We start from the raw sequence: 26807 nt of genomic DNA, 5'->3' as shown, positions 1-26807 counted from the left end.
TGATTTGTTTGACACTTTTTTTGGTTACTACATGATTCCATATGTGTCATTTCATAGTTCTGATGTCTTCATTATTATTCTACAATGTAGAAAATAGTAAAAATAAAGAAAAACCCTTGAATGAGTCAGGGTGTCCCAAACTTTTCTCTGGTACTGTATGTTAGGTTTTCCTGCGGTCAATTTACAGTCTACAAATGATTTGTAATTCTATCTCTCCTCTCCTCTCCTCTCCTCTCCTCTCCTCTCCTCTCCCTTCCCTTCCCTTCCCTTCCCTTCCCTTCCCTTCCCTTCCCTTCCCTTCCCTTCCCTTCCCTCCTCTCCTCTCCCCCACTTCCTAGATCCTACAGCTTACTTAGCATTGTATTAAATGGCTCCTCTCCGCTCCCTTCTCTCAGACTATAATACCTAGCATGTTGTCATGAGACGAGGCTGGATAATACCTAGCATGTTGTCATGAGACAAGGCTGGATAATACCTAGCATGTTGTCATGAGACGAGGCTGGATAATACCTAGCATGTTGTCATGAGACGAGGCTGGATAATACCTAGCATGTTGTCATGAGACGAGGCTGGATAATACCTAGCATGTTGTCATGAGACGAGGCTGGATAATACCTAGCATGTTGTCATGAGACGAGGCTGGATAATACCTAGCATGTTGTCATGAGACGAGGCTGGATAATACCTAGCATGTTGTCATGAGACGAGGCTGGATAATACCTAGCATGTTGTCATGAGACGAGGCTGGATAATACCTAGCATGTTGTCATGAGACGAGGCTGGATGATACCTAGCTTGTTGTCATGGTTGTTTGGTCTGGGATGGTTTCTTTGATGTACAGTAAGGTCACCACGGACCTGGGGTATTCCCTCAGTATAACCATGGAGAGTTTATTCCCTGACCCCACCCAGAGACTGGCCCCTTCTCCTGGCCTGTAGAGATGACCCTCTGCCCTGTAGAGACTGGCCCCTTCTCCTGGCCTGTAGAGATGACCCTCTGCCCTGCCCTGTAGAGATGACCCTCTGCCCTGCCCTGTAGAGATGACCCTCTGCCCTGTAGAGATGACCCTCTGCCCTGGCCTGTAGAGATGACCCTCTGCCCTGGCCTGTAGAGATGACCCTCTGCCCTGGCCTGTAGAGATGACCCTCTGCCCTGTAGAGATGACCTTCTGCCCTGGCCTGTAGAGATGACCCTCTGCCCTGTAGAGATGACCCTCTGCCCTGGCCTGTAGAGATGACCCTCTGCCCTGGCCTGTAGAGATGACCCTCTGCCCTGGCCAGTAGAGATGACCCTCTGCCCTGTAGAGATGACCCTCTGCCCTGGCCTTTAGAGATGACCCTCTGCCCTGGCCTGTAGAGATGACCCTCTGCCCTGGCCTGTAGAGATGACCCTCTGCCCTGGCCTGTAGAGATGACCCTCTGCCCTGGCCAGTAGAGATGACCCTCTGCCCTGTAGAGATGACCCTCTGCCCTGGCCTGTAGAGATGACCTTCTGCCCTGGCCTGTAGAGATGACCCTCTGCCCAGTAGAGATGACCCTCTGCCCTGGCCAGTAGAGATGACCCTCTGCCCTGGCCTGTAGAGATGACCCTCTGCCCTGGCCTGTAGAGATGACCCTCTGCCCTGGCCAGTAGAGATGACCCTCTGCCCTGTAGAGATGACCCTCTGCCCTGGCCTGTAGAGATGACCCTCTGCCCTGGCCAGTAGAGATGACCCTCTGCCCTGGCCAGTAGAGATGACCCTCTGCCCTGGCCAGTAGAGATGACCCTCTGCCCTGGCCAGTAGAGATGACCCTCTGCCCTGGCCAGTAGAGATGACCCTCTGTCCTGGCCAGTAGAGATGACCCTCTGCCCTGGCCTGTAGAGATGACCCTCTGCCCTGGCCTGTAGAGATGACCCTCTGCCCTGGCCTGTAGAGATGACCCACTGCCCTGGCCTGTAGAGATGACCCTCTGCCCTGGCCAGTAGAGATGACCCTCTGCCCTGTAGAGATGACCCTCTGCCCTGGCCTGTAGAGATGACCCTCTGCCCTGCCCTGTAGAGATGACCTTCTGCCCTGGCCTGTAGAGATGACCCTCTGCCCAGTAGAGATGACCCTCTGCCCTGGCCAGTAGAGATGACCCTCTGCCCTGGCCTGTAGAGATGACCCTCTGCCCTGGCCTGTAGAGATGACCCTCTGCCCTGGCCAGTAGAGATGACCCTCTGCCCTGTAGAGATGACCCTCTGCCCTGGCCTGTAGAGATGACCCTCTGCCCTGGCCAGTAGAGATGACCCTCTGCCCTGGCCAGTAGAGATGACCCTCTGCCCTGGCCAGTAGAGATGACCCTCTGCCCTGGCCAGTAGAGATGACCCTCTGCCCTGGCCAGTAGAGATGACCCTCTGCCCTGGCCTGTAGAGATGACCCTCTGCCCTGGCCAGTAGAGATGACCCTCTGCCCTGGCTCTGGGTACCATCCGGACCCCTTTCAGTCCATTAGTAACTAGTTTAGAAAAGCTTCCCTAACATGTGCATTTTACTCACCTTAAACATACATTTCACTCTTCTCTTAGGGACCGATATACTTGCTTGGTTGGTTATAAATACACTATAAAGCCCTGTCAGAGAGAGTAAAGACCAAGGTTATTTGAGGGATATTTATTTTTCATGGTCTTTGGTCTACCTTTTAGACACTCAGAGACCATCAACCTGCATGCTGTCTGTCTGCTGAAGGCGGGAGCACTTAAAGAGCAGTGTTCTGTCTGTCTGTCTTGTCTTGTCTGTCTGTCCGTCCATCTGTCCGTCCGCACATAGTATAACTGCTCTGTCTCAGCGGTCTAAGACACTAAAGATCCTGACACTAGAGATCCTGGTTCCAGTCCAGGCTCTGTCTCAGTGGTCTAAGACACTAGAGATCCTAGTTCCAGTCCAGGCTCTGTCTCAGCGGTCTAAGACACTAGAGATCCTGGTACCAGTCCAGGCTCTCTCACAGTGCTAGCTGTGTTACTACAGATCCTGGTTCTAGTCCAGGCTCTGTCTCAGCGGTCTAAGACACTAGAGATCCTGGTTCTAGTCCAGGCTCTGTCTCAGTGGTCTAAGACACTAGAGATCCTGGTTCCAGTCCAGGCTCTGTCTCAGTGGTCTAAGACACTAGAGATCCTGGTTCTAGTCCAGGCTCTGTCTCAGTGGTCTAAGACACTAGAGATCCTGGTTCTAGTCCAGGCTCTGTCTCAGTGGTCTAAGACACTAGAGATCCTGGTTCTAGTCCAGGCTCTGTCTCAGTGGTCTAAGACACTAGAGATCCTGGTTCCAGTCCAGGCTCTGTCTCAGTGGTCTAAGACACTAGAGATCCTGGTTCTAGTCCAGGCTCTGTCTCAGTGGTCTAAGACACTAGAGATCCTGGTTCTAGTCCAGGCTCTGTCTCAGTGGTCTAAGACACTAGAGATCCTGGTTCCAGTCCAGGCTCTGTCTCAGTGCACGCTGACCAGGTCGCCAGGTGTACAGTGTTTCGGTTAAGCGGTCATTGTGTCAAGAAGCAGGGTGGCTTGTTCGGGTTGTGTTTCGGATGGACGCGCGGCTCTCGACCTTCGCCTCTCCCGAGTCCGTACGGGAGTTGCAGCGATGAGACAAGACTGTAACTACCAATTGAATACCAGGATACCACCATTTTTACCATAAAATTAGTAATATTGTTCGGGTTGGAGTCCGTCACCGTCCTACTCCAAAGTATAAAGACATTTTCAACCACTAAATGACATTTGTTTTGACAGATTAGGCCTCTGTTGAAGTTGTAGAAAAGGGTCTATTGTACCTGAATTGTCTGAGCACGTCACTTTGGTTAGGAACGGTTCCCATGTCTGAGTGTTAAATGGTTCAGATAATATTACTATTTGTTTCTCTGCTGCTGGCTGGTTTATAACCTAAATGATCCTAATGGATTTGGAATATGAGGAATACGCCTTGGTTTTGACAGAGGAGGATAAGCTTTCCTTTTATTTTAAAGGTACATTTTCTTTCTCAGTCGGGGGTTTAGTGTGTCAGTGTGTCAGGGTGTTTAGTGTGTCAGGGGGTTTAGTGTGTCAGGGGGTTTAGTGTGTCAGGGTGTTTAGTGTGTCAGGGGGTTTAGTGTGTCAGGGTGTTTAGTGTGTCAGGGTGTTTAGTGAAGTCAGGGTGTTTAGTGTGTCAGGGTGTTTAGTGTGTCAGGGTGTTTAGTGTGTCAGGGTGTTTAGTGTGTCAGGGTGTTTAGTGTGTCAGGGTGTTTAGTGTGTCAGGGTGTTTAGTAAAGTCAGGGTGTTTAGTAAAGTCAGGGTGTTTAGTGTGTCAGGGTGTTTAGTGAAGTCAGGGTGTTTAGTGTGTCAGGGTGTTTAGTGAAGTCAGGGTGTTTAGTGTGTCAGGGTGTTTAGTGTGTCAGGGTGTTTAGTCTGTCAGGGTGTTTAGTGTGTCAGGGTGTTTAGTGAAGTCAGGGTGTTTAGTGTGTCAGGGTGTTTAGTGTGTCAGGGTGTTTAGTGTGTCAGGGTGTTTAGTGTGTCAGGGTGTTTAGTGAAGTCAGGGTGTTTAGTGTGTCAGGGTGTTTAGTGTGTCAGGGTGTTTAGTGTGTCAGGGTGTTTAGTGAAGTCAGGGTGTTTAGTGTGTCAGGGTGTTTAGTGTGTCAGGGTGTTTAGTGTGTCAGGGTGTTTAGTGAAGTCAGGGTGTTTAGTGTGTCAGGGTGTTTAGTGTGTCAGGGTGTTTAGTGTGTCAGGGTGTTTAGTGTGTCAGGGTGTTTAGTGTGTCAGGGTGTTTAGTGTGTCAGGGTGTTTAGTGTGTCAGGGTGTTTAGTGTGTCAGGGTGTTTAGTGAAGTCAGGGTGTTTAGTGTGTCAGGGGGTTTAGTGTGTCAGGGTGTTTAGTGTGTCAGGGTGTTTAGTGTGTCAGGGTGTTTAGTGTGTCAGGGTGTTTAGTGTGTCAGGGTGTTTAGTGTGTCAGGGTGTTTAGTGTGTCAGGGTGTTTAGTGTGTCAGGGTGTTTAGTAAAGTCAGGGTGTTTAGTAAAGTCAGGGTGTTTAGTGTGTCAGGGTGTTTAGTGAAGTCAGGGTGTTTAGTGTGTCAGGGTGTTTAGTGAAGTCAGGGTGTTTAGTGTGTCAGGGTGTTTAGTGTGTCAGGGTGTTTAGTGTGTCAGGGTGTTTAGTGTGTCAGGGTGTTTAGTGTGTCAGGGTGTTTAGTGAAGTCAGGGTGTTTAGTGTGTCAGGGTGTTTAGTGTGTCAGGGTGTTTAGTGTGTCAGGGTGTTTAGTGAAGTCAGGGTGTTTAGTGTGTCAGGGTGTTTAGTGTGTCAGGGTGTTTAGTGTGTCAGGGTGTTTAGTAAAGTCAGGGTGTTTAGTGTGTCAGGGTGTTTAGTGTGTCAGGGTGTTTAGTGTGTCAGGGTGTTTAGTGTGTCAGGGTGTTTAGTGTGTCAGGGTGTTTAGTGTGTCAGGGTGTTTAGTGTGTCAGGGTGTTTAGTGAAGTCAGGGTGTTCAGTGTGTCAGGGGGTTTAGTGTGTCAGGGTGTTTAGTGTGTCAGGGTGTTTAGTGTGTCAGGGTGTTTAGTGTGTCAGGGTGTTTAGTGTGTCAGGGTGTTTAGTGTGTCAGGGTGTTTAGTGTGTCAGGGTGTTTAGTGTGTCAGGGTGTTTAGTGTGTCAGGGTGTTTAGTGTGTCAGGGTGTTTAGTGTGTCAGGGTGTTTAGTAAAGTCAGGGTGTTTAGTAAAGTCAGGGTGTTTAGTGTGTCAGGGTGTTTAGTGAAGTCAGGGTGTTTAGTGTGTCAGGGTGTTTAGTGAAGTCAGGGTGTTTAGTGTGTCAGGGTGTTTAGTGTGTCAGGGTGTTTAGTGTGTCAGGGTGTTTAGTGTGTCAGGGTGTTTAGTGTGTCAGGGTGTTTAGTGAAGTCAGGGTGTTTAGTGTGTCAGGGTGTTTAGTGTGTCAGGGTGTTTAGTGAAGTCAGGGTGTTTAGTGTGTCAGGGTGTTTAGTGTGTCAGGGTGTTTAGTGTGTCAGGGTGTTTAGTGAAGTCAGGGTGTTTAGTGTGTCAGGGTGTTTAGTGTGTCAGGGTGTTTAGTGTGTCAGGGTGTTTAGTGAAGTCAGGGTGTTTAGTGTGTCAGGGTGTTTAGTGTGTCAGGGTGTTTAGTGAAGTCAGGGTGTTTAGTGTGTCAGGGTGTTTAGTGTGTCAGGGTGTTTAGTGTGTCAGGGTGTTTAGTGTGTCAGGGTGTTTAGTGTGTCAGGGTGTTTAGTGTGTCAGGGTGTTTAGTGTGTCAGGGTGTTTAGTGAAGTCAGGGTGTTTAGTGAAGTCAGGGTGTTTAGTGTGTCAGGGTGTTTAGTGTGTCAGGGTGTTTAGTGTGTCAGGGTGTTTAGTGTGTCAGGGTGTTTAGTGTGTCAGGGTGTTTAGTGTGTCAGGGTGTTTAGTGAAGTCAGGGTGTTTAGTGAAGTCAGGGTGTTTAGTGTGTCAGGGTGTTTAGTGTGTCAGGGTGTTTAGTGTGTCAGGGTGTTTAGTGTGTCAGGGTGTTTAGTGTGTCAGGGTGTTTAGTGTGTCAGGGTGTTTAGTGTGTCAGGGTGTTTAGTGAAGTCAGGGTGTTTAGTGTGTCAGGGTGTTTAGTGTGTCAGGGTGTTTAGTGAAGTCAGGGTGTTTAGTGAAGTCAGGGTGTTTAGTGTGTCAGGGTGTTTAGTGTGTCAGGGTGTTTAGTGTGTCAGGGTGTTTAGTGTGTCAGGGTGTTTAGTGTGTCAGGGTGTTTAGTGTGTCAGGGTGTTTAGTGAAGTCAGGGTGTTTAGTGTGTCAGGGTGTTTAGTGTGTCAGGGTGTTTAGTGTGTCAGGGTGTTTAGTGTGTCAGGGTGTTTAGTGTGTCAGGGTGTTTAGTGTGTCAGGGTGTTTAGTGTGTCAGGGTGTTTAGTGAAGTCAGGGTGTTTAGTGTGTCAGGGTGTTTAGTGTGTCAGGGTGTTTAGTGAAGTCAGGGTGTTTAGTGTGTCAGGGTGTTTAGTGTGTCAGGGTGTTTAGTGTGTCAGGGTGTTTAGTGTGTCAGGGTGTTTAGTGAAGTCAGGGTGTTTAGTGAAGTCAGGGTGTTTAGTGTGTCAGGGTGTTTAGTGTGTCAGGGTGTTTAGTGTGTCAGGGTGTTTAGTGTGTCAGGGTGTTTAGTGAAGTCAGGGTGTTTAGTGTGTCAGGGTGTTTAGTGTGTCAGGGTGTTTAGTGTGTCAGGGTGTTTAGTGTGTCAGGGTGTTTAGTGTGTCAGGGTGTTTAGTGAAGCCAGGGTGTTTAGTGTGTCAGGGTGTTTAGTGTGTCAGGGTGTTTAGTGAAGTCAGGGTGTTTAGTGAAGTCAGGGTGTTTAGTGTGTCAGGGTGTTTAGTGAAGTCAGGGTGTTTAGTGAAGTCAGGGTGTTTAGTGTGTCAGGGTGTTTAGTGTGTCAGGGTGTTTAGTGTGTCAGGGTGTTTAGTGTGTCAGGGTGTTTAGTGTGTCAGGGTGTTTAGTGTGTCAGGGTGTTTAGTGTGTCAGGGTGTTTAGTGAAGTCAGGGTGTTTAGTGTGTCAGGGTGTTTAGTGTGTCAGGGTGTTTAGTGAAGTCAGGGTGTTTAGTGAAGTCAGGGTGTTTAGTGTGTCAGGGTGTTTAGTGTGTCAGGGTGTTTAGTGTGTCAGGGTGTTTAGTGTGTCAGGGTGTTTAGTGTGTCAGGGTGTTTAGTGTGTCAGGGTGTTTAGTGTGTCAGGGTGTTTAGTGAAGTCAGGGTGTTTAGTGTGTCAGGGTGTTTAGTGTGTCAGGGTGTTTAGTGTGTCAGGGTGTTTAGTGTGTCAGGGTGTTTAGTGTGTCAGGGTGTTTAGTGTGTCAGGGTGTTTAGTGTGTCAGGGTGTTTAGTGAAGTCAGGGTGTTTAGTGTGTCAGGGTGTTTAGTGTGTCAGGGTGTTTAGTGAAGTCAGGGTGTTTAGTGAAGTCAGGGTGTTTAGTGTGTCAGGGTGTTTAGTGTGTCAGGGTGTTTAGTGTGTCAGGGTGTTTAGTGTGTCAGGGTGTTTAGTGTGTCAGGGTGTTTAGTGTGTCAGGGTGTTTAGTGTGTCAGGGTGTTTAGTGTGTCAGGGTGTTTAGTGTGTCAGGGTGTTTAGTGTGTCAGGGTGTTTAGTGTGTCAGGGTGTTTAGTGTGTCAGGGTGTTTAGTGTGTCAGGGTGTTTAGTGAAGTCAGGGTGTTTAGTGTGTCAGGGTGTTTAGTGTGTCAGGGTGTTTAGTGTGTCAGGGTGTTTAGTGTGTCAGGGTGTTTAGTGTGTCAGGGTGTTTAGTGTGTCAGGGTGTTTAGTAAAGTCAGGGTGTTTAGTAAAGTCAGGGTGTTTAGTGTGTCAGGGTGTTTAGTGTGTCAGGGTGTTTAGTGTGTCAGGGTGTTTAGTGAAGTCAGGGTGTTTAGTGTGTCAGGGTGTTTAGTGTGTCAGGGTGTTTAGTGTGTCAGGGTGTTTAGTGTGTCAGGGTGTTTAGTGTGTCAGGGTGTTTAGTGAAGTCAGGGTGTTTAGTGTGTCAGGGTGTTTAGTGTGTCAGGGTGTTTAGTGTGTCAGGGTGTTTAGTGAAGTCAGGGTGTTTAGTGTGTCAGGGTGTTTAGTGTGTCAGGGTGTTTAGTGTGTCAGGGTGTTTAGTGTGTCAGGGTGTTTAGTGTGTCAGGGTGTTTAGTGAAGTCAGGGTGTTTAGTGTGTCAGGGTGTTTAGTGTGTCAGGGTGTTTAGTGAAGTCAGGGTGTTTAGTGAAGTCAGGGTGTTTAGTGTGTCAGGGTGTTTAGTGTGTCAGGGTGTTTAGTGTGTCAGGGTGTTTAGTGTGTCAGGGTGTTTAGTGAAGTCAGGGTGTTTAGTGTGTCAGGGTGTTTAGTGTGTCAGGGTGTTTAGTGTGTCAGGGTGTTTAGTGAAGTCAGGGTGTTTAGTGAAGTCAGGGTGTTTAGTGTGTCAGGGTGTTTAGTGTGTCAGGGTGTTTAGTGAAGTCAGGGTGTTTAGTGAAGTCAGGGTGTTTAGTGTGTCAGGGTGTTTAGTGTGTCAGGGTGTTTAGTGTGTCAGGGTGTTTAGTGTGTCAGGGTGTTTAGTGAAGTCAGGGTGTTTAGTGTGTCAGGGTGTTTAGTGTGTCAGGGTGTTTAGTGTGTCAGGGTGTTTAGTGAAGTCAGGGTGTTTAGTGTGTCAGGGTGTTTAGTGTGTCAGGGTGTTTAGTGTGTCAGGGTGTTTAGTGTGTCAGGGTGTTTAGTGTGTCAGGGTGTTTAGTAAAGGCAGGGTGTTTAGTAAAGGCAGGGTGTTTAGTGTGTCAGGGTGTTTAGTGTGTCAGGGTGTTTAGTAAAGTCAGGGTGTTTAGTAAAGTCAGGGTGTTTAGTGTGTCAGGGTGTTTAGTGAAGTCAGGGTGTTTAGTGTGTCAGGGTGTTTAGTGAAGTCAGGGTGTTTAGTGAAGTCAGGGTGTTTAGTGTGTCAGGGTGTTTAGTGAAGTCAGGGTGTTTAGTGTGTCAGTGTGTTTAGTGTGTCAGGGTGTTTAGTGTGTCAGGGTGTTTAGTGTGTCAGGGTGTTTAGTGTGTCAGGGTGTTTAGTGTGTCAGGGTGTTTAGTGTGTCAGGGTGTTTAGTGAAGTCAGGGTGTTTAGTGAAGTCAGGGTGTTTAGTGTGTCAGGGTGTTTAGTGTGTCAGGGTGTTTAGTGTGTCAGGGTGTTTAGTGTGTCAGGGTGTTTAGTGAAGTCAGGGTGTTTAGTGTGTCAGGGTGTTTAGTGTGTCAGGGTGTTTAGTGAAGTCAGGGTGTTTAGTGTGTCAGGGTGTTTAGTGTGTCAGGGTGTTTAGTGTGTCAGGGTGTTTAGTGTGTCAGGGTGTTTAGTGTGTCAGGGTGTTTAGTGTGTCAGGGTGTTTAGTGAAGTCAGGGTGTTTAGTGTGTCAGGGTGTTTAGTGTGTCAGGGTGTTTAGTGTGTCAGGGTGTTTAGTGTGTCAGGGTGTTTAGTGTGTCAGGGTGTTTAGTGTGTCAGGGTGTTTAGTGTGTCAGGGTGTTTAGTAAAGTCAGGGTGTTTAGTAAAGTCAGGGTGTTTAGTGTGTCAGGGTGTTTAGTGAAGTCAGGGTGTTTAGTGTGTCAGGGTGTTTAGTGAAGTCAGGGTGTTTAGTGTGTCAGGGTGTTTAGTGAAGTCAGGGTGTTTAGTGTGTCAGTGTGTCAGGGTGTTTAGTGTGTCAGGGTGTTTAGTGTGTCAGGGTGTTTAGTGTGTCAGGGTGTTTAGTGAAGTCAGGGTGTTTAGTGTGTCAGGGTGTTTAGTGTGTCAGGGTGTTTAGTGTGTCAGGGTGTTTAGTGTGTCAGGGTGTTTAGTGTGTCAGGGTGTTTAGTGAAGTCAGGGTGTTTAGTAAAGTCAGGGTGTTTAGTGTGTCAGGGTGTTTAGTAAAGTCAGGGTGTTTAGTGTTTCGGGGTGTTTAGTAAAGTCAGGGTGTTCAGTGTGTCAGGGTGTTTAGTGTGTCAGGGTGTTTAGTAAAGTCAGGGTGTTTAGTGTGTCAGGGTGTTTAGTGTGTCAGGGTGTTTAGTGTGTCAGGGTGTTTAGTGTGTCAGGGTGTTTAGTGAAGTCAGGGTGTTTAGTGAAGTCAGGGTGTTTAGTGAAGTCAGGGTGTTTAGTGTGTCAGGGTGTTTAGTAAAGTCAGGGTGTTTAGTAAAGTCAGGGTGTTTAGTAAAGTCAGGGTGTTTAGTAAAGTCAGGGAGTTTAGTAAAGTCAGGGTGTTTAGTAAAGTCAGGGAGTTTAGTAAAGTCAGGGTGTTTAGTAAAGTCAGGGAGTTTAGTAAAGTCAGGGTGTTTAGTAAAGTCAGGGAGTTTAGTAAAGTCAGGGTGTTTAGTAAAGTCAGGGTGTTTAGTAAAGTCAGGGAGTTTAGTAAAGTCAGGGTGTTTAGTAAAGTCAGGGTGTTTAGTAAAGTCAGGGTGTTTAGTAAAGTCAGGGTGTTTAGTAAAGTCAGGGAGTTTAGTAAAGTCAGGGTGTTTAGTGTGTCAGGGTGTTTAGTGTGTCAGGGTGTTTAGTAAAGTCAGGGTGTTTAGTGAAGTCAGGGTGTTTAGTGTGTCAGGGTGTTTAGTAAAGTCAGGGTGTTTAGTAAAGTCAGGGTGTTTAGTGTGTCAGGGTGTTTAGTGTGTCAGGGTGTTTAGTGTGTCAGGGTGTTTAGTGTGTCAGGGTGTTTAGTGAAGTCAGGGTGTTTAGTGAAGTCAGGGTGTTTAGTGAAGTCAGGGTGTTTAGTGAAGTCAGGGTATTCCTCAGTCGTGGTATTCTAACTGTGTGTTTAGTAAAGTCCTTGTATCAAATGAAATTGTATTTGTCACATGCATCGATTACAACAGGTGTAGGTAGACCTTACTGTGAAGTACTTACTTACAAGCCCCTAACCATCAATGCAGTTCAAGAAATAGAGTTAAGAAAATATTTGCTAAATAAATAAAACAATTTTAATAAAAAGTAACACAATAAAACAACAATCACCAGGCTATATACAGGGTATTATGGTACAGAGTCAATGTGGAGGCTATATACAGGGGGGTACCGGTACAGAGTCAATGTGGAGGCTATATACAGGGTATTACGGTACAGAGTCAATGTGGAGGCTATATACAGGGGGGTACCGGTACAGAGTCAATGTGGAGGCTATATACAGGGGGGTACCGGTACAGAGTCAATGTGGAGGCTATATACAGGGGGTACCGGTACAGAGTCAATGTGGAGGCTATATACAGGGTGTTACGGTACAGAGTCAATGTGGAGGCTATATACAGGGGGCACCGGTACAGAGTCAATGTGGAGGCTATATACAGGGTATTACGGTACAGAGTCAATGTGGAGGCTATATACAGGGGGCACCGGTACAGAGTCAATGTGAAGGCTATATACAGGGTATTACGGTACAGAGTCAATGTGGAGGCTATATACAGGGTATTACGGTACAGAGTCAATGTGGAGGCTATATACAGGGTATTACGGTACAGAGTCAATGTGGAGGATATATACAGGGGGCACCGGTACAGAGTCAATGTGGAGGCTATATACAGGGTATTACGGTACAGAGTCAATGTGGAGGCTATATACAGGGTATTACGGTACAGAGTCAATGTGGAGGCTATATACAGGGGGCACCGGTACAGAGTCAATGTGGAGGATATATACAGGGGGCACCGGTACAGAGTCAATGTGGAGGCTATATACAGGGGGCACCGGTACAGAGTCAATGTGGAGGCTATATACAGGGGGCACCGGTACAGAGTCAATGTGGAGGCTATATACAGGGGGCACCGGTACAGAGTCAGTGTGGAGGCTATATACAGGGGGCACCGGCACAGAGTCAATGTGGAGGCTATATACAGGGTGTTACGGTACAGAGTCAATGTGGAGGCTATATACAGGGGGCACCGGTACCGAGTCAATGTGGAGGCTATATACAGGGGGTACCGGTACAGAGTCAATGTGGAGGCTATATACAGGGGGTACTGGTACAGAGTCAATGTGGAGGCTATATACAGGGGGCACCGGTACAGAGTCAATGTGGAGGCTATATACAGGGGGCACCGGTACAGAGTCATTGTGGAGGCTATATACAGGGGGCACCGGTACAGAGTCAATGTGGAGGCTATATACAGGGGGCACCGGTACAGAGTCAGTGTGGAGGCTATATACAGGGGGCACCGGTACAGAGTCAATGTGGAGGCTATATACAGGGGGCACCGGTACCGAGGCAATGTGGAGGCTATATACAGGGGGTACCGGTACAGAGTCAATGTGGAGGCTATATACAGGGGGCACCGGTACAGAGTCAATGTGGAGGCTATATACAGGGGGCACCGGTACAGAGTCAATGTGGAGGCTATATACAGGGGGCACCGGTACAGAGTCAATGTGGAGGCTATATACAGGGGGCACCGGTACAGAGTCAATGTGGAGGCTATATACAGGGGGTACCGGTACAGAGTCAATGTGGAGGCTATATACAGGGGGTTACGGTACACAAGTCAATGTGGAGGCTATATACAGGGGGCACCGGTACAGAGTCAATGTGGAGGCTATATACAGGGGGCACCGGTACCGAGTCAATGTGGAGGCTATATACAGGGGGTACCGGTACCGAGTCAATGTGGAGGCTATATACAGGGGGCACCGGTACCGAGTCAATGTGGAGGCTATATACAGGGGGCACCGGTACAGAGTCAATGTGGAGGCTATATACAGGGGGTACCGGTACCGAGTCAATGTGGAGGCTATATACAGGGTGTTACGGTACCGAGTCAATGTGGAGGCTATATACAGGGGCACCGGTACCGAGTCAATGTGGAGGCTATATACAGGGTGTTACGGTACAGAGTCAATGTGGAGGCTATATACAGGGGGTACTGGTACAGAATCAATGTGGAGGCTATATACAGGGGTCACCGGTACAGAGTCAATGTGGAGGCTATATACAGGGGATACCGGTACATAGTCAATGTGGAGGCTATATACAGGGGGCACCGGTACAGAGTCAATGTGGAGGCTGTATACAGGGGGCACCGGTACCGAGTCAATGTGGAGACTATATACAGGGGGTACCGGTACAGAGTCAATGTGGAGGGTTACAGGTTAGTAACGAGGCTATATACAGGGGGTACCGGTACAGAGTCAATGTGGATGCTATATACAGGGTATTACGGTACAGAGTCAATGTGGAGGCTATATACTGGGGGTACCGGTACCGAGTCAATGTGGAGGGTTACAGGTTAGTAACGAGGCTATATACAGGGGGTACCGGTACAGAGTCAATGTGGAGGCTATATACAGGGGGTACCGGTACAGAGTCAATGTGGAGGCTATATACAGGGGGCACCGGTACAGAGTCAATGTGGAGGCTATATACAGGGGGTACCGGTACAGAGTCAATGTGGAGGCTATATACAGGGGGTACCGGTACAGAGTCAATGTGGAGGCTATATACAGGGGGTACCGGTACAGAGTCAATGTGGAGGCTATATACAGGGGGTACCGGTACAGAGTCAATGTGGAGGCTATATACAGGGGGTACAGAGTCAATGTGGAGGCTATATACAGGGGGCACCATTACCGAGTTAATGTGGAGGCTATATACAGGGGGTACCATTACCGAGTTAATGTGTGGGTGTACTGTTTAGTTGAGGTAATTTGTGCATTTCGGTAGGGGTGAATTTACTATGCATAGATAATAAACAGCAAGTAGCAGCATTGTACAAAACAAGGGGGTGGGGGGCCAATATAAATTGTCCAGGTGGCCATTTCATTAATTGTTCAACAGTCTTACGGCTTGGGGGTAGAAGCAGTTATTTTTGGACCTACACTTGGCGCTCCGGTACCGCTTGCCGTGCCAGAGAACAGTCTTTGACTTTGGTGACTGGAGTCTGTTTTTTGGGCCTTCCTCTGACACTGCCTGGTATAGAGGTACTGCTGACACCGCCTGGTATAGAGGTACTGCTGACACCGCCTGGTATAGAGGTACTGCTGACACCGCCTGGTATAGAGGTACTGCTGACACCGCCTGGTATAGAGGTACTGCTGACACCGCCTGGTATAGAAGTACTGCTGACATCGCCTGGTATAGAGGTCCCGCATGGCTGTAGCTACATTGGAAAGAAATCGCCTGGTACGGTATAATGTTATTCTAATTATAACGATTTATTAAAATTATTACATAAGTGAGACGTGAAGCTGAAGAGGTCTGAAGTTGTAGTCGTTGCTTTGGTGTGTCCCAAAATGGCACCCTACTCCCTATGGGTCCTGGTCTAAAGTAGTGCACTACATAGGGAATAGGGTGCAGGCTCTGGTCTAAAGTAGTGCACTATATAGGGGAATAGGGCTCTGGTCTAAAGTAGTGCACTATATAGGGAATAGGGTGCCATAGGGCTCTGGTCTAATGTAGTGCACTACATAGGGAATAGGGTGCAGGCTCTGGTCTAAAATAGTGCACTATATAGGGGAATAGGGCTCTGGTCTAAAGTAGTGCACTATATAGGGAATAGGGTGCCATAGGGCTCTGGTCTAATGTAGTGCACTACATAGGGAATAGGGTGCAGGCTCTGGTCTAAAGTAGTGCACTATATAGGGAAAATATCATTTTGAGGAAAGGTGTGATGGATGGATTGTAATTTCACCTGTTCTCTGTTCAGATCAGTCGCCATGATATCTTGGTTCACTCTTCGTCATCACAGTGTTCGTCACGATCTGAGGTTACTGTTTTATCATTTTAGTTTTTTTGAAATCTTTCCTGAGTTGAATTTGAGCTCTCCTGCTTAGTGACTCTATGTTATTACATGGTCAATATAGAATTATATTTATTGCCAATGATGAATGCCGTCCATAAAACAGGACAGAACAACTGTTTAGTTGGATGTAACCACTTTTATACAAATTCAAATGTCGAATTTAAATATTGTTTGCAATAAGTTCTGCTTTGGATTACTGTTGAATTGGAAGTCCCCTATTTTAAAGACGCTTTGTCATTACAAAGTAAAAATAGAATTATCGTTGTTGATGATAATGATGAACTGTTAGTTGTTGGATGTAACCGCTGTACACACGTGTGTCTGTGTCTCTGTCTGTCTCTGTCTGTCTCTGTCTGTCTGTCTGTCTGTCTGTCTCTGTCTCTGTCTCTGTCTCTGTCTCTGTCTGTCTCTGTCTGTCTGTCTGTCTGTCTGTCTGTCTGTCTGTCTGTCTGTCTGTCTGTCTGTCTGTCTGTCTGTCTGTCTGTCTGTCTGTCTGTCTGTCTGTCTGTCTGTCTTTGTGTCTGTGTGTCTGTGTGAGTGAGTGAGATGGTAATAATATCTGTCTCTCTCTGTCTCTCTGAGATGGTAATAATATCTGTCTCTCTCTGTCTCTCTGAGATGGTAATAATATCTGTCTCTCTCTGTCTCTCTGAGATGGTAATAATATCTGTCTCTCTCTGTCTCTCTGAGATGGTAATAATATCTGTCTCTCTCTGTCTCTCTGAGATGGTAATAATATCTGTCTATCTCTGTCTCTCTGAGATGGTAATAATATCTGTCTCTCTCTGTCTCTCTGAGGTGGTAATAATATCTGTCTCTCTCTGTCTCTCTGAGATGGTAATAATATCTGTCTCTCTCTGTCTCTCTGACATGGTAATAATATCTGTCTCTCTCTGTCTCTCTGAGGTGGTAATAATATCTGTCTCTCTCTGTCTGTCTGAGGTGGTAATAATATCTGTCTCTCTCTGTCTCTCTGTGATGGTAATAATATCTGTCTCTCTCTGTCTTTCTGAGATGGTAATAATATCTGTCTCTCTCTGTCTCTCTGAGATGGTAATAATATCTGTCTCTCTCTGTCTCTCTGAGATGGTAATAATATCTGTCTCTCTCTGTCTCTCTGAGATGGTAATAATATCTGTCTATCTCTGTCTCTCTGACATGGTAATAATATCTGTCTCTCTCTGTCTCTCTGAGGTGGTAATAATATCTGTCTCTCTCTGTCTGTCTGAGGTGGTAATAATATCTGTCTCTCTCTGTCTCTCTGTGATGGTAATAATATCTGTCTCTCTCTGTCTTTCTGAGATGGTAATAATATTTGCATCATTCAGTTTCCAACCAAATGTCTACACTGTCTGTCTGTCTGTCTGAGTGAGTGTCCACACTGTCTCTTCTGTCTGTCTCTTTCTGTCTGTCTGTCTGTCTGTCTGTCTGTCTGTCTGTCTGTCTGTCTGTCTGTCTGTCTGTCTGTCTGTCTGTCTGTGTCTGTCTGTCTGTGTCTGTCTGTCTGTCTGTCTGTCTGTCTGTCTGTCTGTCTGTCTGTCTGTCTGTCTGTCTGTCTGAGATAATGTCCACACTGTCTCTTTCTCTCTGTCTGTCTGTGTGAGTGTGTGTGAGAAGAGTGTGAGTCTCTTCTTCACTCTCAGATAAATATGCAAATACGTGAAATAATTATTTGTATGGCCAGTAAAATAGTTAGCGATTTGTGTCCCAAATAGCACCCTATCCCCTTTTTAGTGCACTACTTCTGAGCGGGGGTCTATAGGGCTCTGGTGAAAAGGAAGTGTACTATAGAAGAGAATCATGTTCCTTTTTTAGGACACACACAGATTGCGCTTGTGAAGAATTTGACTATCATAGAGACACACTATGTATTGAATCCAAATGTATCTTTTGCCAAATAATCTGAATTTCTGATCTTAGATAAGATAGGGGAGGTTGTATTTTATTGCTCAGAGACCACTTGAACAGTCTTTTTTAAAATATTTTTATAAATAAGAAACATAAACCTTCTAGTCATTCATACATCTATAGGTCTGTAAAACGGTCGGATCACAATATTGGTTTTTGCCCCCTTTGCCACAATAAAATGATTCTAGTTTGAATTCTACCGACATTAATGCTCAGGACAGTATAAATAGATATACCGCTCAAAAATAATTTAATTCCTGAAAAAAAACCCCAAAAAGAGCAAATAATGAGATATTTGTCTGTAACCTTTCTGGGCAGGTAGAGAACCTAGATAGACATGTAGTGAGAGATTGTCATGACTTTTACTTCTGTTTTGGAGAAATGCAAGGTATTACAGTTGTCTCTCAATACTAAGACATTGTTCTGGGAGGGGGGAGGGGGGGGGGGGAATGGGTCCATAGGTATTACAGTTGTTCTGAGTCACTCAATACTAAGACATTGTTCTGGGAGGGGGGGGGGGGGGGGAATGGGTCCATAGGTATTACAGTTGTTCTGAGTCTCTCAATACTAAGACATTGTTCTTTCTGGGAGGGGGGGGGGGGGGATGGGTCCATAGGTATTACAGTTGTTCTGAGTCTCTCAATACTAAGACATTGTTCTGGGAGGGGGGGGGGGATGGGTCCATAGGTATTACAGTTGTTCTGAGTCTCTCAATACTAAGACATTGTTCTGGGAGGGGGGGGGGGGTGGGTCCATAGGTATTACAGTTGTTCTGAGTCTCTCAATACTAAGACATTGTTCTGGGAGGGGGGGAAATGGGTCCATAGGCTACATCTGTTATGTTTGCTGCTAGAATTGGAAGTTCTGAGTTACTGTTGTTTGTGTGTGTGTGTGTGTGTGTGTGTGTGTGTGTGTGTGCATGCACAACAACAACAACAACAACAACAAAAAATGAAAGTTAAAATGGAAAGAAAACAGACCGTTGTTGTTGAGTGAGTCTCCTGCTCCCTGTAGTAGTACCCGACAACATGGCAGCGTGGGAAACTGACAACGTTAATTTATCACAGAACAAAAGGTTCCCCTCAACAGGGAGGGAACCCATCCCAGGCCCCTGGAGACACTAAGCTAGTCCACCCCCCCCCCCCCCCCCCCCCACCACCACCACCACCCACCCTATCCCCATACTTACCCACCTGGATTATATTAGAATATCATATTTATTTATTAAGTTACTTTCTACACAGGATATATAGGGCACACATAGACAAACAGCACCAGAAATACACTACCTCATCAATTATATCCTTTCCATTGCACTCAAAAGTATTTGATTTGAATTCAAACTTTCTGTAATAGAAATTATAGATTCTGTTGCAAGTAATGTCATCTTCTGTGACGATTTCGAGATGCAAATATATGTGTGTATGTTTTTATATTTTTATTTTAATAACAGGCTTTCTAAATCCGTTTGTGTTTATCTGACTGACTGTCTGACAGATTTTTTATCTAACTGACTGACTGTTTATCTGACTGACTGTTTATCTGACTGACTGTTTATCTGTCTGACTGACTGTCTGACTGACTGTCTGACTGATTTTTTTCTGACTGACTGTCTGACTGACTGTCTGACTGATTTTTTTCTGACTGACTGACTGTTTATCTGACTGTCTGACTGACTGTCTGACAGATTTTTTATCTAACTGACTGACTGTTTATCTGACTGACTGTTTATCTGACTGACTTTATCTGACTTTCTGTTTACCTGACTGACTGTTTATCTCACTGACTGTTTATCTGACTGACTGTTTATCTGTCTGACTGACTGTCTGACTGACTGTCTGACTGATTTTTTTCTGACTGACTGTCTGACTGACTGTCTGACTGATTTTTTTCTGACTGACTGACTGTTTATCTGACTGTCTGACTGACTGTCTGACAGATTTTTTATCTAACTGACTGACTGTTTATCTGACTGACTGTTTATCTGACTGACTTTATCTGACTTTCTGTTTACCTGACTGACTGTTTATCTCACTGACTGACTGTCTGTTTATCTAACTGTCTGACTGACTGTTTATCTGACTTTCTGTTTATCTGACTGACTATTTATCTCACTGACTGACTGTCTGTTTATCTAACTGTTTGACTGACTATTTATCTGACTTTCTGTTTATCTGACTGACTGTTTATCTGACTGATTGTCTGACTGATTTTTTTATCTGACTGACTGACTGTCTGTTTATCTGACTGACTATTTATCTCACTGTCTGACTGTCTGTTTATCTGACTGTCTAACTGACTGATTTTTTTATCTGACTGACTGACTGTCTGTTTATCTGACTGACTGTTTTTCTGACTGACTATTTATCTCACTGACTGACTGTCTGTTTATCTAACTGTCTGACTGACTGTTTATCTGACTTTCTGTTTATCTGACTGACTGTTTATCTGACTGACTGTCTGACTGATTTTTTTATCTGACTGACTGACTGTCTGTTTATCTGACTGACTATTTATCTCACTGTCTGACTGACTGTTTATCTGACTGACTGTTTATCTGACTGACTGACTGTCTGTTTATCTGACTGTCTGACTGACTGATTTTTTATCTGACTGACTGACTGTCTGTTTATCTGACTGACTATTTATCTCACTGACTGACTGTCTGTTTATCTAACTGTCTGACTGACTGTTTATCTGACTGACTGTTTATCTGACTGACTATTTATCTAACTGGCTGACTGACTGTTTTTCTGACAGTTTATCTTATTGACTGTTTATTTGACTGAGTGACTGTCTGACTGTCTCTCTGTCTGTCTGCCAAGGTGTCTGAACCTGTGATTGGCCCCTCTGTGATCCTGTAGTGACTGTGACTGTCTGGCCTCTCTCCTCTCTCTCTGCATTGAAGAATCTGGTAAGTCATATTCCTCCTCTCCTCTCCTCTCCTCTCCTCTCCTCTCCTCTCCCCACCCCTCTTCTCTTCTCTGGCCTCTCTCCTCTCTCTCTGCATTGAAGAATCTGGTAAGTCATATTCATCTCCTCTCTCCTCTCCTCTCCTCTCCTCTCTCTCTGCATTGAAGAATCTGGTAAGTCATATTCATCTCCTCTCCTCTCCTCTCCTCTCCTCTCCTCTCTCTCTGCATTGAAGAATCTGGTAAGTCATATTCATCTCCTCTCCTCTCCTCTCCTCTCCCCACCCCTCTTCTCTTCTCTGGCCTCTCGGATGATACATCCTCAATTCGTTCCATTAGAGTGTAGTCGTTGAGGATGGCTACGCACATAGAGGAGCAGTCATAATATTAGGTACAAAGATGAATCCATGAATACTACCATCAGCCCTGTCAGAGCCACGGTGCGTGTCAAACGCACCCTATTCCCTAGATAGCACACTACTGTATTTTTAGGGTTTGGGACGCAGGCCCGGATGTGCAAATTGATACACTTGCCTTATTATATTAGAGATGTTATAATATATGATTATATCTAGCAGATGTAGAGATGGTGACTTAGGAGACGTGTGGATGCATTCTGGGTAATTGTTTCTAAATAAGGAGAGATAAGACTAGGATACAGCAGGCATACACATACTGTCATAATAACATCACATACATCATCGATAGCTACACTAGTTATACAATTCATATTCATTCATATATCTGTTTCTCAATATTTAACCACTTGTTAGCTATTGTTTCAGTTTAGTAAGAGTCGGGAGTGATGGAGACAGGAAAAGATGGAGAGGAAGAGAGGGGGGGGAGAGGAGGAGAGGGAGAGAGGAAGAGATGGAGAGGGAGAGACAGGGAGGCAGAGAGGGAGAGAGGAGGAGAGAGAGGGAGACAGGAAAAGATGGAGAGGGAGAGACAGGGAGGAGTGAGGGAGAGCGAGAGAGAGACAGAGAGAGAGAGACAGAGAGAGAGAGAGAGAGACAGAGAGAGAGAGACAGAGAGAGAGAGACAGAGAGAGAGAGACAGAGAGAGAGAGAGAGAGAGACAGAGAGACAGAGCGGGAGAGACAGGGAGACGGAGAGAGAGACGGAGAGGGGGAGAGAGACGGAGAGAGACGGAGAGGGGGAGAGAGACGGAGAGGGGGAGAGAGACGGAGAGGGGGAGAGAGACGGAGAGGGGGAGAGAGACGGAGAGGGGGAGAGAGACGGAGAGGGGGAGAGAGAGGGGGAGAGAGACAGAGAGGGGGAGAGAGACAGAGAGAGAGAGACAGAGAGAGAGAGACGGAGAGAGAGACGGAGACGGAGAGAGAGACGGAGACGGAGAGAGAGACGGAGAGGGAGAGAGAGACGGAGAGGGAGAGCGAGACGGAGAGGGAGAGGGAGAGCGAGACGGAGAGGGAGAGACGGAGAGGGAGAGCGAGACGGAGAGGGAGAGACGGAGAGGGAGAGCGAGACGGAGAGGGAGAGACGGAGCGAGAGAGACGGAGAGGGAGCGACGGAGAGGGAGAGACGGAGAGAGAGACGAAGAGGGAGGGAGAGACGGAGAGGGAGGGAGAGACGGAGAGGGAGGGAGAGACGGAGAGGGAGAGAGAGACGGATAGAGAGAGAGACGGAGAGAGAGACGGAGAGGGAGAGACGGAGAGGGAGAGAGAGACGGAGAGGGAGAGACGGAGAGGGGGAGAGGGAGAGACGGAGAGGGAGGGAGAGACGGAGAGGGAGACGGAGAGCGAGACGGAGAGCGAGACGGAGAGGGAGAGCGAGACGGAGAGGGAGAGCGAGACGGAGAGGGAGAGCGAGACGGAGAGGGAGAGCGAGACGGAGACGGAGAGAGAGACGGAGAGGGAGAGAGAGACGGAGAGGGAGAGGGAGAGCGAGACGGAGAGGGAGAGGGAGAGGGAGAGCGAGACGGAGAGGGAGAGACGGAGCGAGAGAGACGGAGAGGGAGCGACGGAGAGGGAGAGACGGAGAGAGAGACGAAGAGGGAGGGAGAGACGGAGAGGGAGGGAGAGACGGAGAGGGAGAGAGAGACGGATAGAGAGAGAGACGGAGAGGGAGACGGAGAGGGAGAGGGAGAGGGAGAGACAGACGGAGAGAGAGACGGAGAGGGAGAGAGGGGGAGAGGGAGAGACGGAGAGGGAGAGACGGAGAGGGAGAGAGAGACGGAGAGAGAGACGGAGAGGGAGAGAGAGACGGACGGGAGAGAGACGGAGAGGGGGAGAGAGACGGAGAGAGAGACGGAGAGGGAGAGATGGAGAGAGAGAGAGACTGAGAGAGAGAGACGGAGAGAGAGAGACGGAGAGGGAGAGACGGAGAGGGAGAGACGGAGAGGGAGAGACGGAGAGGGAGAGACGGAGAGAGGGAGAGACGGAGAGGGAGAGACGGAGAGGGAGAGGGAGACGGAGAGGGAGAGACGGAGAGGGGGAGAGGGAGAGACGGAGAGGGAGGGAGAGAGAGAGAGACGGAGAGGGAGAGCGAGACGGAGAGGGAGAGGGAGAGGGAGAGGGAGAGCGAGACGGAGAGGGAGAGCGAGACGGAGAGGGAGAGCGAGAGGGAGAGCGAGACGGAGACGGAGAGGGAGAGCGAGACGGAGAGGGAGAGCGAGACGGAGAGGGAGAGCGAGACGGAGAGGGAGAGCGAGACGGAGAGGGAGAGCGAGACGGAGAGGGAGAGCGAGACGGAGAGGGAGAGCGAGACGGAGAGGGAGAGCGAGACGGAGAGGGAGAGCGAGACGGAGAGGGAGAGACGGAGAGGGAGAGACGGAGAGGGAGAGACGGAGAGGGAGAGACGGAGAGGGAGAGACGGAGAGGGAGAGACGGAGAGACGGAGAGGGAGAGACTGAGAGGGAGAGACTGAGAGAGAGAGACGGAGAGGGAGCGACGGAGATAGACGAAGAGGGAGAGATAGACGAAGAGGGAGAGATAGACGAAGAGGGAGAGATAGACGAAGAGGGAGAGAGAGACGGAGAGGGAGAGACGGAGAGGGAGAGGGAGAGCGAGACGGAGACGGAGAGGGAGAGCGAGACGGAGAGGGAGAGGGAGAGCGAGACGGAGAGGGAGAGACGGAGAGGGAGAGCGAGACGGAGAGGGAGAGACGGAGAGGGAGAGCGAGACGGAGAGGGAGAGACGGAGCGAGAGAGACGGAGAGGGAGCGACGGAGAGGGAGAGCGAGACGGAGAGGGAGAGGGAGAGCGAGACGGAGAGGGAGAGCGAGACGGAGAGGGAGAGCGAGAGGGAGAGCGAGACGGAGAGGGAGAGCGAGACGGAGAGGGAGAGCGAGACGGAGAGGGAGAGCGAGACGGAGAGGGAGAGCGAGACGGAGAGGGAGAGCGAGACGGAGAGGGAGAGCGAGACGGAGAGGGAGAGCGAGACGGAGAGGGAGAGCGAGACGGAGAGGGAGAGCGAGACGGAGAGGGAGAGCGAGACGGAGAGGGAGAGCGAGACGGAGAGGGAGAGCGAGACGGAGAGGGAGAGACGGAGAGGGAGAGACGGAGAGACGGAGAGGGAGAGACTGAGAGGGAGAGACTGAGAGAGAGAGACGGAGAGGGAGCGACGGAGATAGACGAAGAGGGAGAGATAGACGAAGAGGGAGAGATAGACGAAGAGGGAGAGAGAGACGGAGAGGGAGAGACGGAGAGGGGAGAGAGAGACGGAGACGGAGAGGGAGAGCGAGACGGAGAGGGAGAGGGAGAGCGAGACGGAGAGGGAGAGACGGAGAGGGAGAGCGAGACGGAGAGGGAGAGACGGAGAGGGAGAGCGAGACGGAGAGGGAGAGACGGAGCGAGAGAGACGGAGAGGGAGCGACGGAGAGGGAGAGACGGAGAGAGAGACGAAGAGGGAGGGAGAGACGGAGAGGGAGGGAGAGACGGAGAGGGAGAGAGAGACGGAGAGAGAGAGAGACGGAGAGAGAGACGGAGAGGGAGAGGGAGAGAGAGACGGAGAGGGAGAGGGAGAGAGAGACGGAGAGAGAGACGGAGAGGGAGAGAGGGGAGAGAGAGACGGAGAGGGAGAGAGGGGGAGAGGGAGAGAGAGACGGAGAGAGAGACGGAGAGGGAGAGAGAGACGGACGGGAGAGAGACGGAGAGGGGGACAGAGACGGAGAGGGGGACAGAGACGGAGAGGGGGAGAGAGACGGAGAGAGAGACGGAGAGGGAGAGATGGAGAGAGAGAGAGACGGAGAGAGAGAGACGGAGAGAGAGAGACGGAGAGAGAGAGACGGAGAGGGAGAGACGGAGAGGGAGAGACGGAGAGGGAGAGAGGGAGAGACGGAGAGGGAGAGACGGAGAGGGAGAGAGAGACGGAGAGGGAGAGACGGAGAGGGGGAGAGGGAGAGACGGAGAGACGGAGAGGGAGACGGAGAGGGAGAGCGAGACGGAGAGGGAGAGGGAGAGCGAGACGGAGAGGGAGAGCGAGACGGAGAGGGAGAGGGAGAGCGAGACGGAGAGGGAGAGCGAGACGGAGAGGGAGAGACGGAGAGGGAGAGACGGAGAGGGAGAGACGGAGAGACGGAGAGGGAGAGACGGAGAGACGGAGAGACTGAGAGGGAGAGACTGAGAGGGAGAGACTGAGAGGGAGAGACTGAGAGGGAGAGACTGAGAGGGAGAGACTGAGAGGGAGAGACTGAGAGGGAGAGACTGAGAGGGAGAGACTGAGAGGGAGAGACTGAGAGGGAGAGACGGAGAGGGAGCGACGGAGATAGACGAAGAGGGAGAGATAGACGAAGAGGGAGAGACGGAGAGGGAGAGACTGAGAGGGAGAGACGGAGAGGGAGAGGGAGAGAGAGACGGAGAGGGAGAGGGAGAGAGAGACGGAGAGGGAGAGGGAGAGAGAGAGACGGAGAGGGAGAGGGAGAGAGAGACGGAGAGGGAGAGAGAGACGGAGAGGGAGAGAGAGACGGAGACGGAGAGGGAGAGAGAGACGGAGAGGGAGAGAGAGACGGAGAGGGAGAGAGAGACGGAGAGAGAGAGACGGAGAGACGGAGAGGGAGAGGGAGAGACGGAGAGGGAGAGGGAGAGACGGAGAGGGAGAGACGGAGAGGGAGAGACGGAGAGGGAGAGACGGAGAGGGAGAGACGGAGAGAGAGACGGAGAGAGAGACGGAGAGACGGAGAGGGAGAGAGAGACGGAGAGAGAGACGGAGAGACGGAGAGACGGAGAGGGAGAGACAGAGAGGGGGAGACGGAGAGGGAGAGACGGAGAGAGGGGGAGACGGAGAGGGAGAGACGGAGAGAGGGAGAGAGGGAGAGAGGGAGAGAGACGGAGAGGGAGAGAGAGACGGAGAGGGAGAGAGAGACGGAGAGGGAGAGAGAGACGGAGAGGGAGAGAGAGACGGAGAGGGAGAGAGAGACGGAGAGGGAGAGAGACGGAGAGGGAGAGACGGAGAGGGAGAGACGGAGAGGGAGAGACGGAGAGGGAGAGACTGAGAGAGAGAGGGAAGGGAGAGAGAGACGGAGAGGGAGAGAGAGACGGAGAGGGAGAGCGAGACGGAGAGAGAGAGAGACGGAGAGGGAGAGACGGAGAGGGAGAGACGGAGAGGGAGAGAGAGACGGAGAGGGAGAGAGAGACGGAGAGGGAGAGAGAGACGGAGAGGGAGAGAGAGACGGAGAGGGAGAGAGAGACGGAGACGGAGAGAGAGACGGAGAGGGAGAGACAGAGTGGGAGGCAGAGGAAAAGAGAGCGAGAGAGAGAAGAAAAGAGAGAGAGACAGAGAGACAGAAAGGGAGAGAGAGAGGAAGATGGAGACAGAGAGAGGGACAGAGAGAGGGTGAGCGCTCCTGCTCTCTTCTACCAGCCACATCTAACATGTTCTGATAGCACTAGATGCTTCTGGCTCTAATTGATTAAACAGCCAGATAGTCTCAGGGGTGTTTTTAGTCATGGCTTGTTTGGGAGACCAACACCCCATCTCTACCAGGCAGGAACAGCAGAGGACAGGACAGACAGAGAAGCTGTATCTAGTTTAATATGCCCTGTAACCAACACTGTGCACTTAGACCTCAGATTCATAATTACTTTTCACTCTCTGTGATTGATCTGGCATTACGATTCATCAACCCAGAACAAATCCTCTTCATAATGAAGGCCCTGCAGCCTCGTAGTGGTTTACTACCAGACTTTCTCCTGCTTGAATCCCTATTTGAAGGTACTGTAGGTAACCAAGCGTCATTACGGCCTGGGGAATATCCAGAGATAACCAGACAGTAATCTGGAACGTTGAATCGCTCCGTACCTCCAGGTGGATGTGTTTGTTTACAGAGACAAATAGAACTATATTCCCCATGACCAGGGCCCATAAGTCTCATAGGACTCCCATATGATTCATAGGACTCCCAAAGGGCTCATAGGTCTCATAGGACTCATAGTACTCATAGGGCTCATAGGTCTCATAGGACTCCCAAAGGGCTCATAGGACTCCCAAAGGGCTCATAAGGTCTCATAGGACTCATAGTACTCATAGGTCTCATAGGACTCCCAAAGGGCTCATAGGACTCATAGTACTCATAGGTCTCATAGGGCTCATGGGTATCATAGGTCTCCCAAAGGGCTCATAGGACTCCCAAAGGGCTCATAAGGTCTCATAGGACTCATAGTACTCATAGGTCTCATAGGACTCCCAAAGGGCTCATAGGACTCATAGTACTCATAGGTCTCATAGGGCTCATGGGTATCATAGGTCTCATAGGGCTCATAGGTATCATAGGACTCCCAAAGGGCTCATAGGATTCCCAAAGGGCTCATAGGACTCATAGGACTCATAGTACTCATAGGACTCATAGGACTCATAGGACTCCCATAGGGCTCATAGGACTCATAGTACTCA

At 49.0% G+C, this 26807-nt stretch overlaps 1 protein-coding gene across 9 annotated transcripts in view; it reads left to right on the top strand.

Moving 5' to 3' along the window:
* Positions 1 to 26807, top strand: part of LOC110518923 (lipoma-preferred partner homolog) — a 475008-nt gene that overhangs the window by 34807 nt on the left and 413394 nt on the right. For 5 of the 9 annotated variants that reach the window (XM_090231894.1, XM_090231657.1, XM_090231701.1 and 2 more), the window contains one exon: positions 19874 to 19962. The exons of 1 other annotated variant lie outside the window; for it this stretch is intronic. The gene's annotated coding sequence lies outside the window, so the exon portion shown is untranslated. Of the gene's footprint in view, positions 1 to 19873; positions 20070 to 20183; positions 20203 to 26807 lie in introns of those variants that run through there. 3 more of the 9 variants (XM_090231829.1, XM_090231962.1, XM_090231867.1) reach the window with 2 other exon arrangements.

Source organism: Oncorhynchus mykiss, chromosome 1 (genome assembly GCF_057628025.1).
Source record: "Oncorhynchus mykiss isolate SJ-2025 chromosome 1, ASM5762802v1, whole genome shotgun sequence".
Taxonomy (NCBI): Eukaryota; Metazoa; Chordata; class Actinopteri; order Salmoniformes; family Salmonidae; genus Oncorhynchus; species Oncorhynchus mykiss.
Note: the sequence above shows the minus strand (reverse complement) of the source record. Positions and strands in the feature narration are given on the sequence as shown.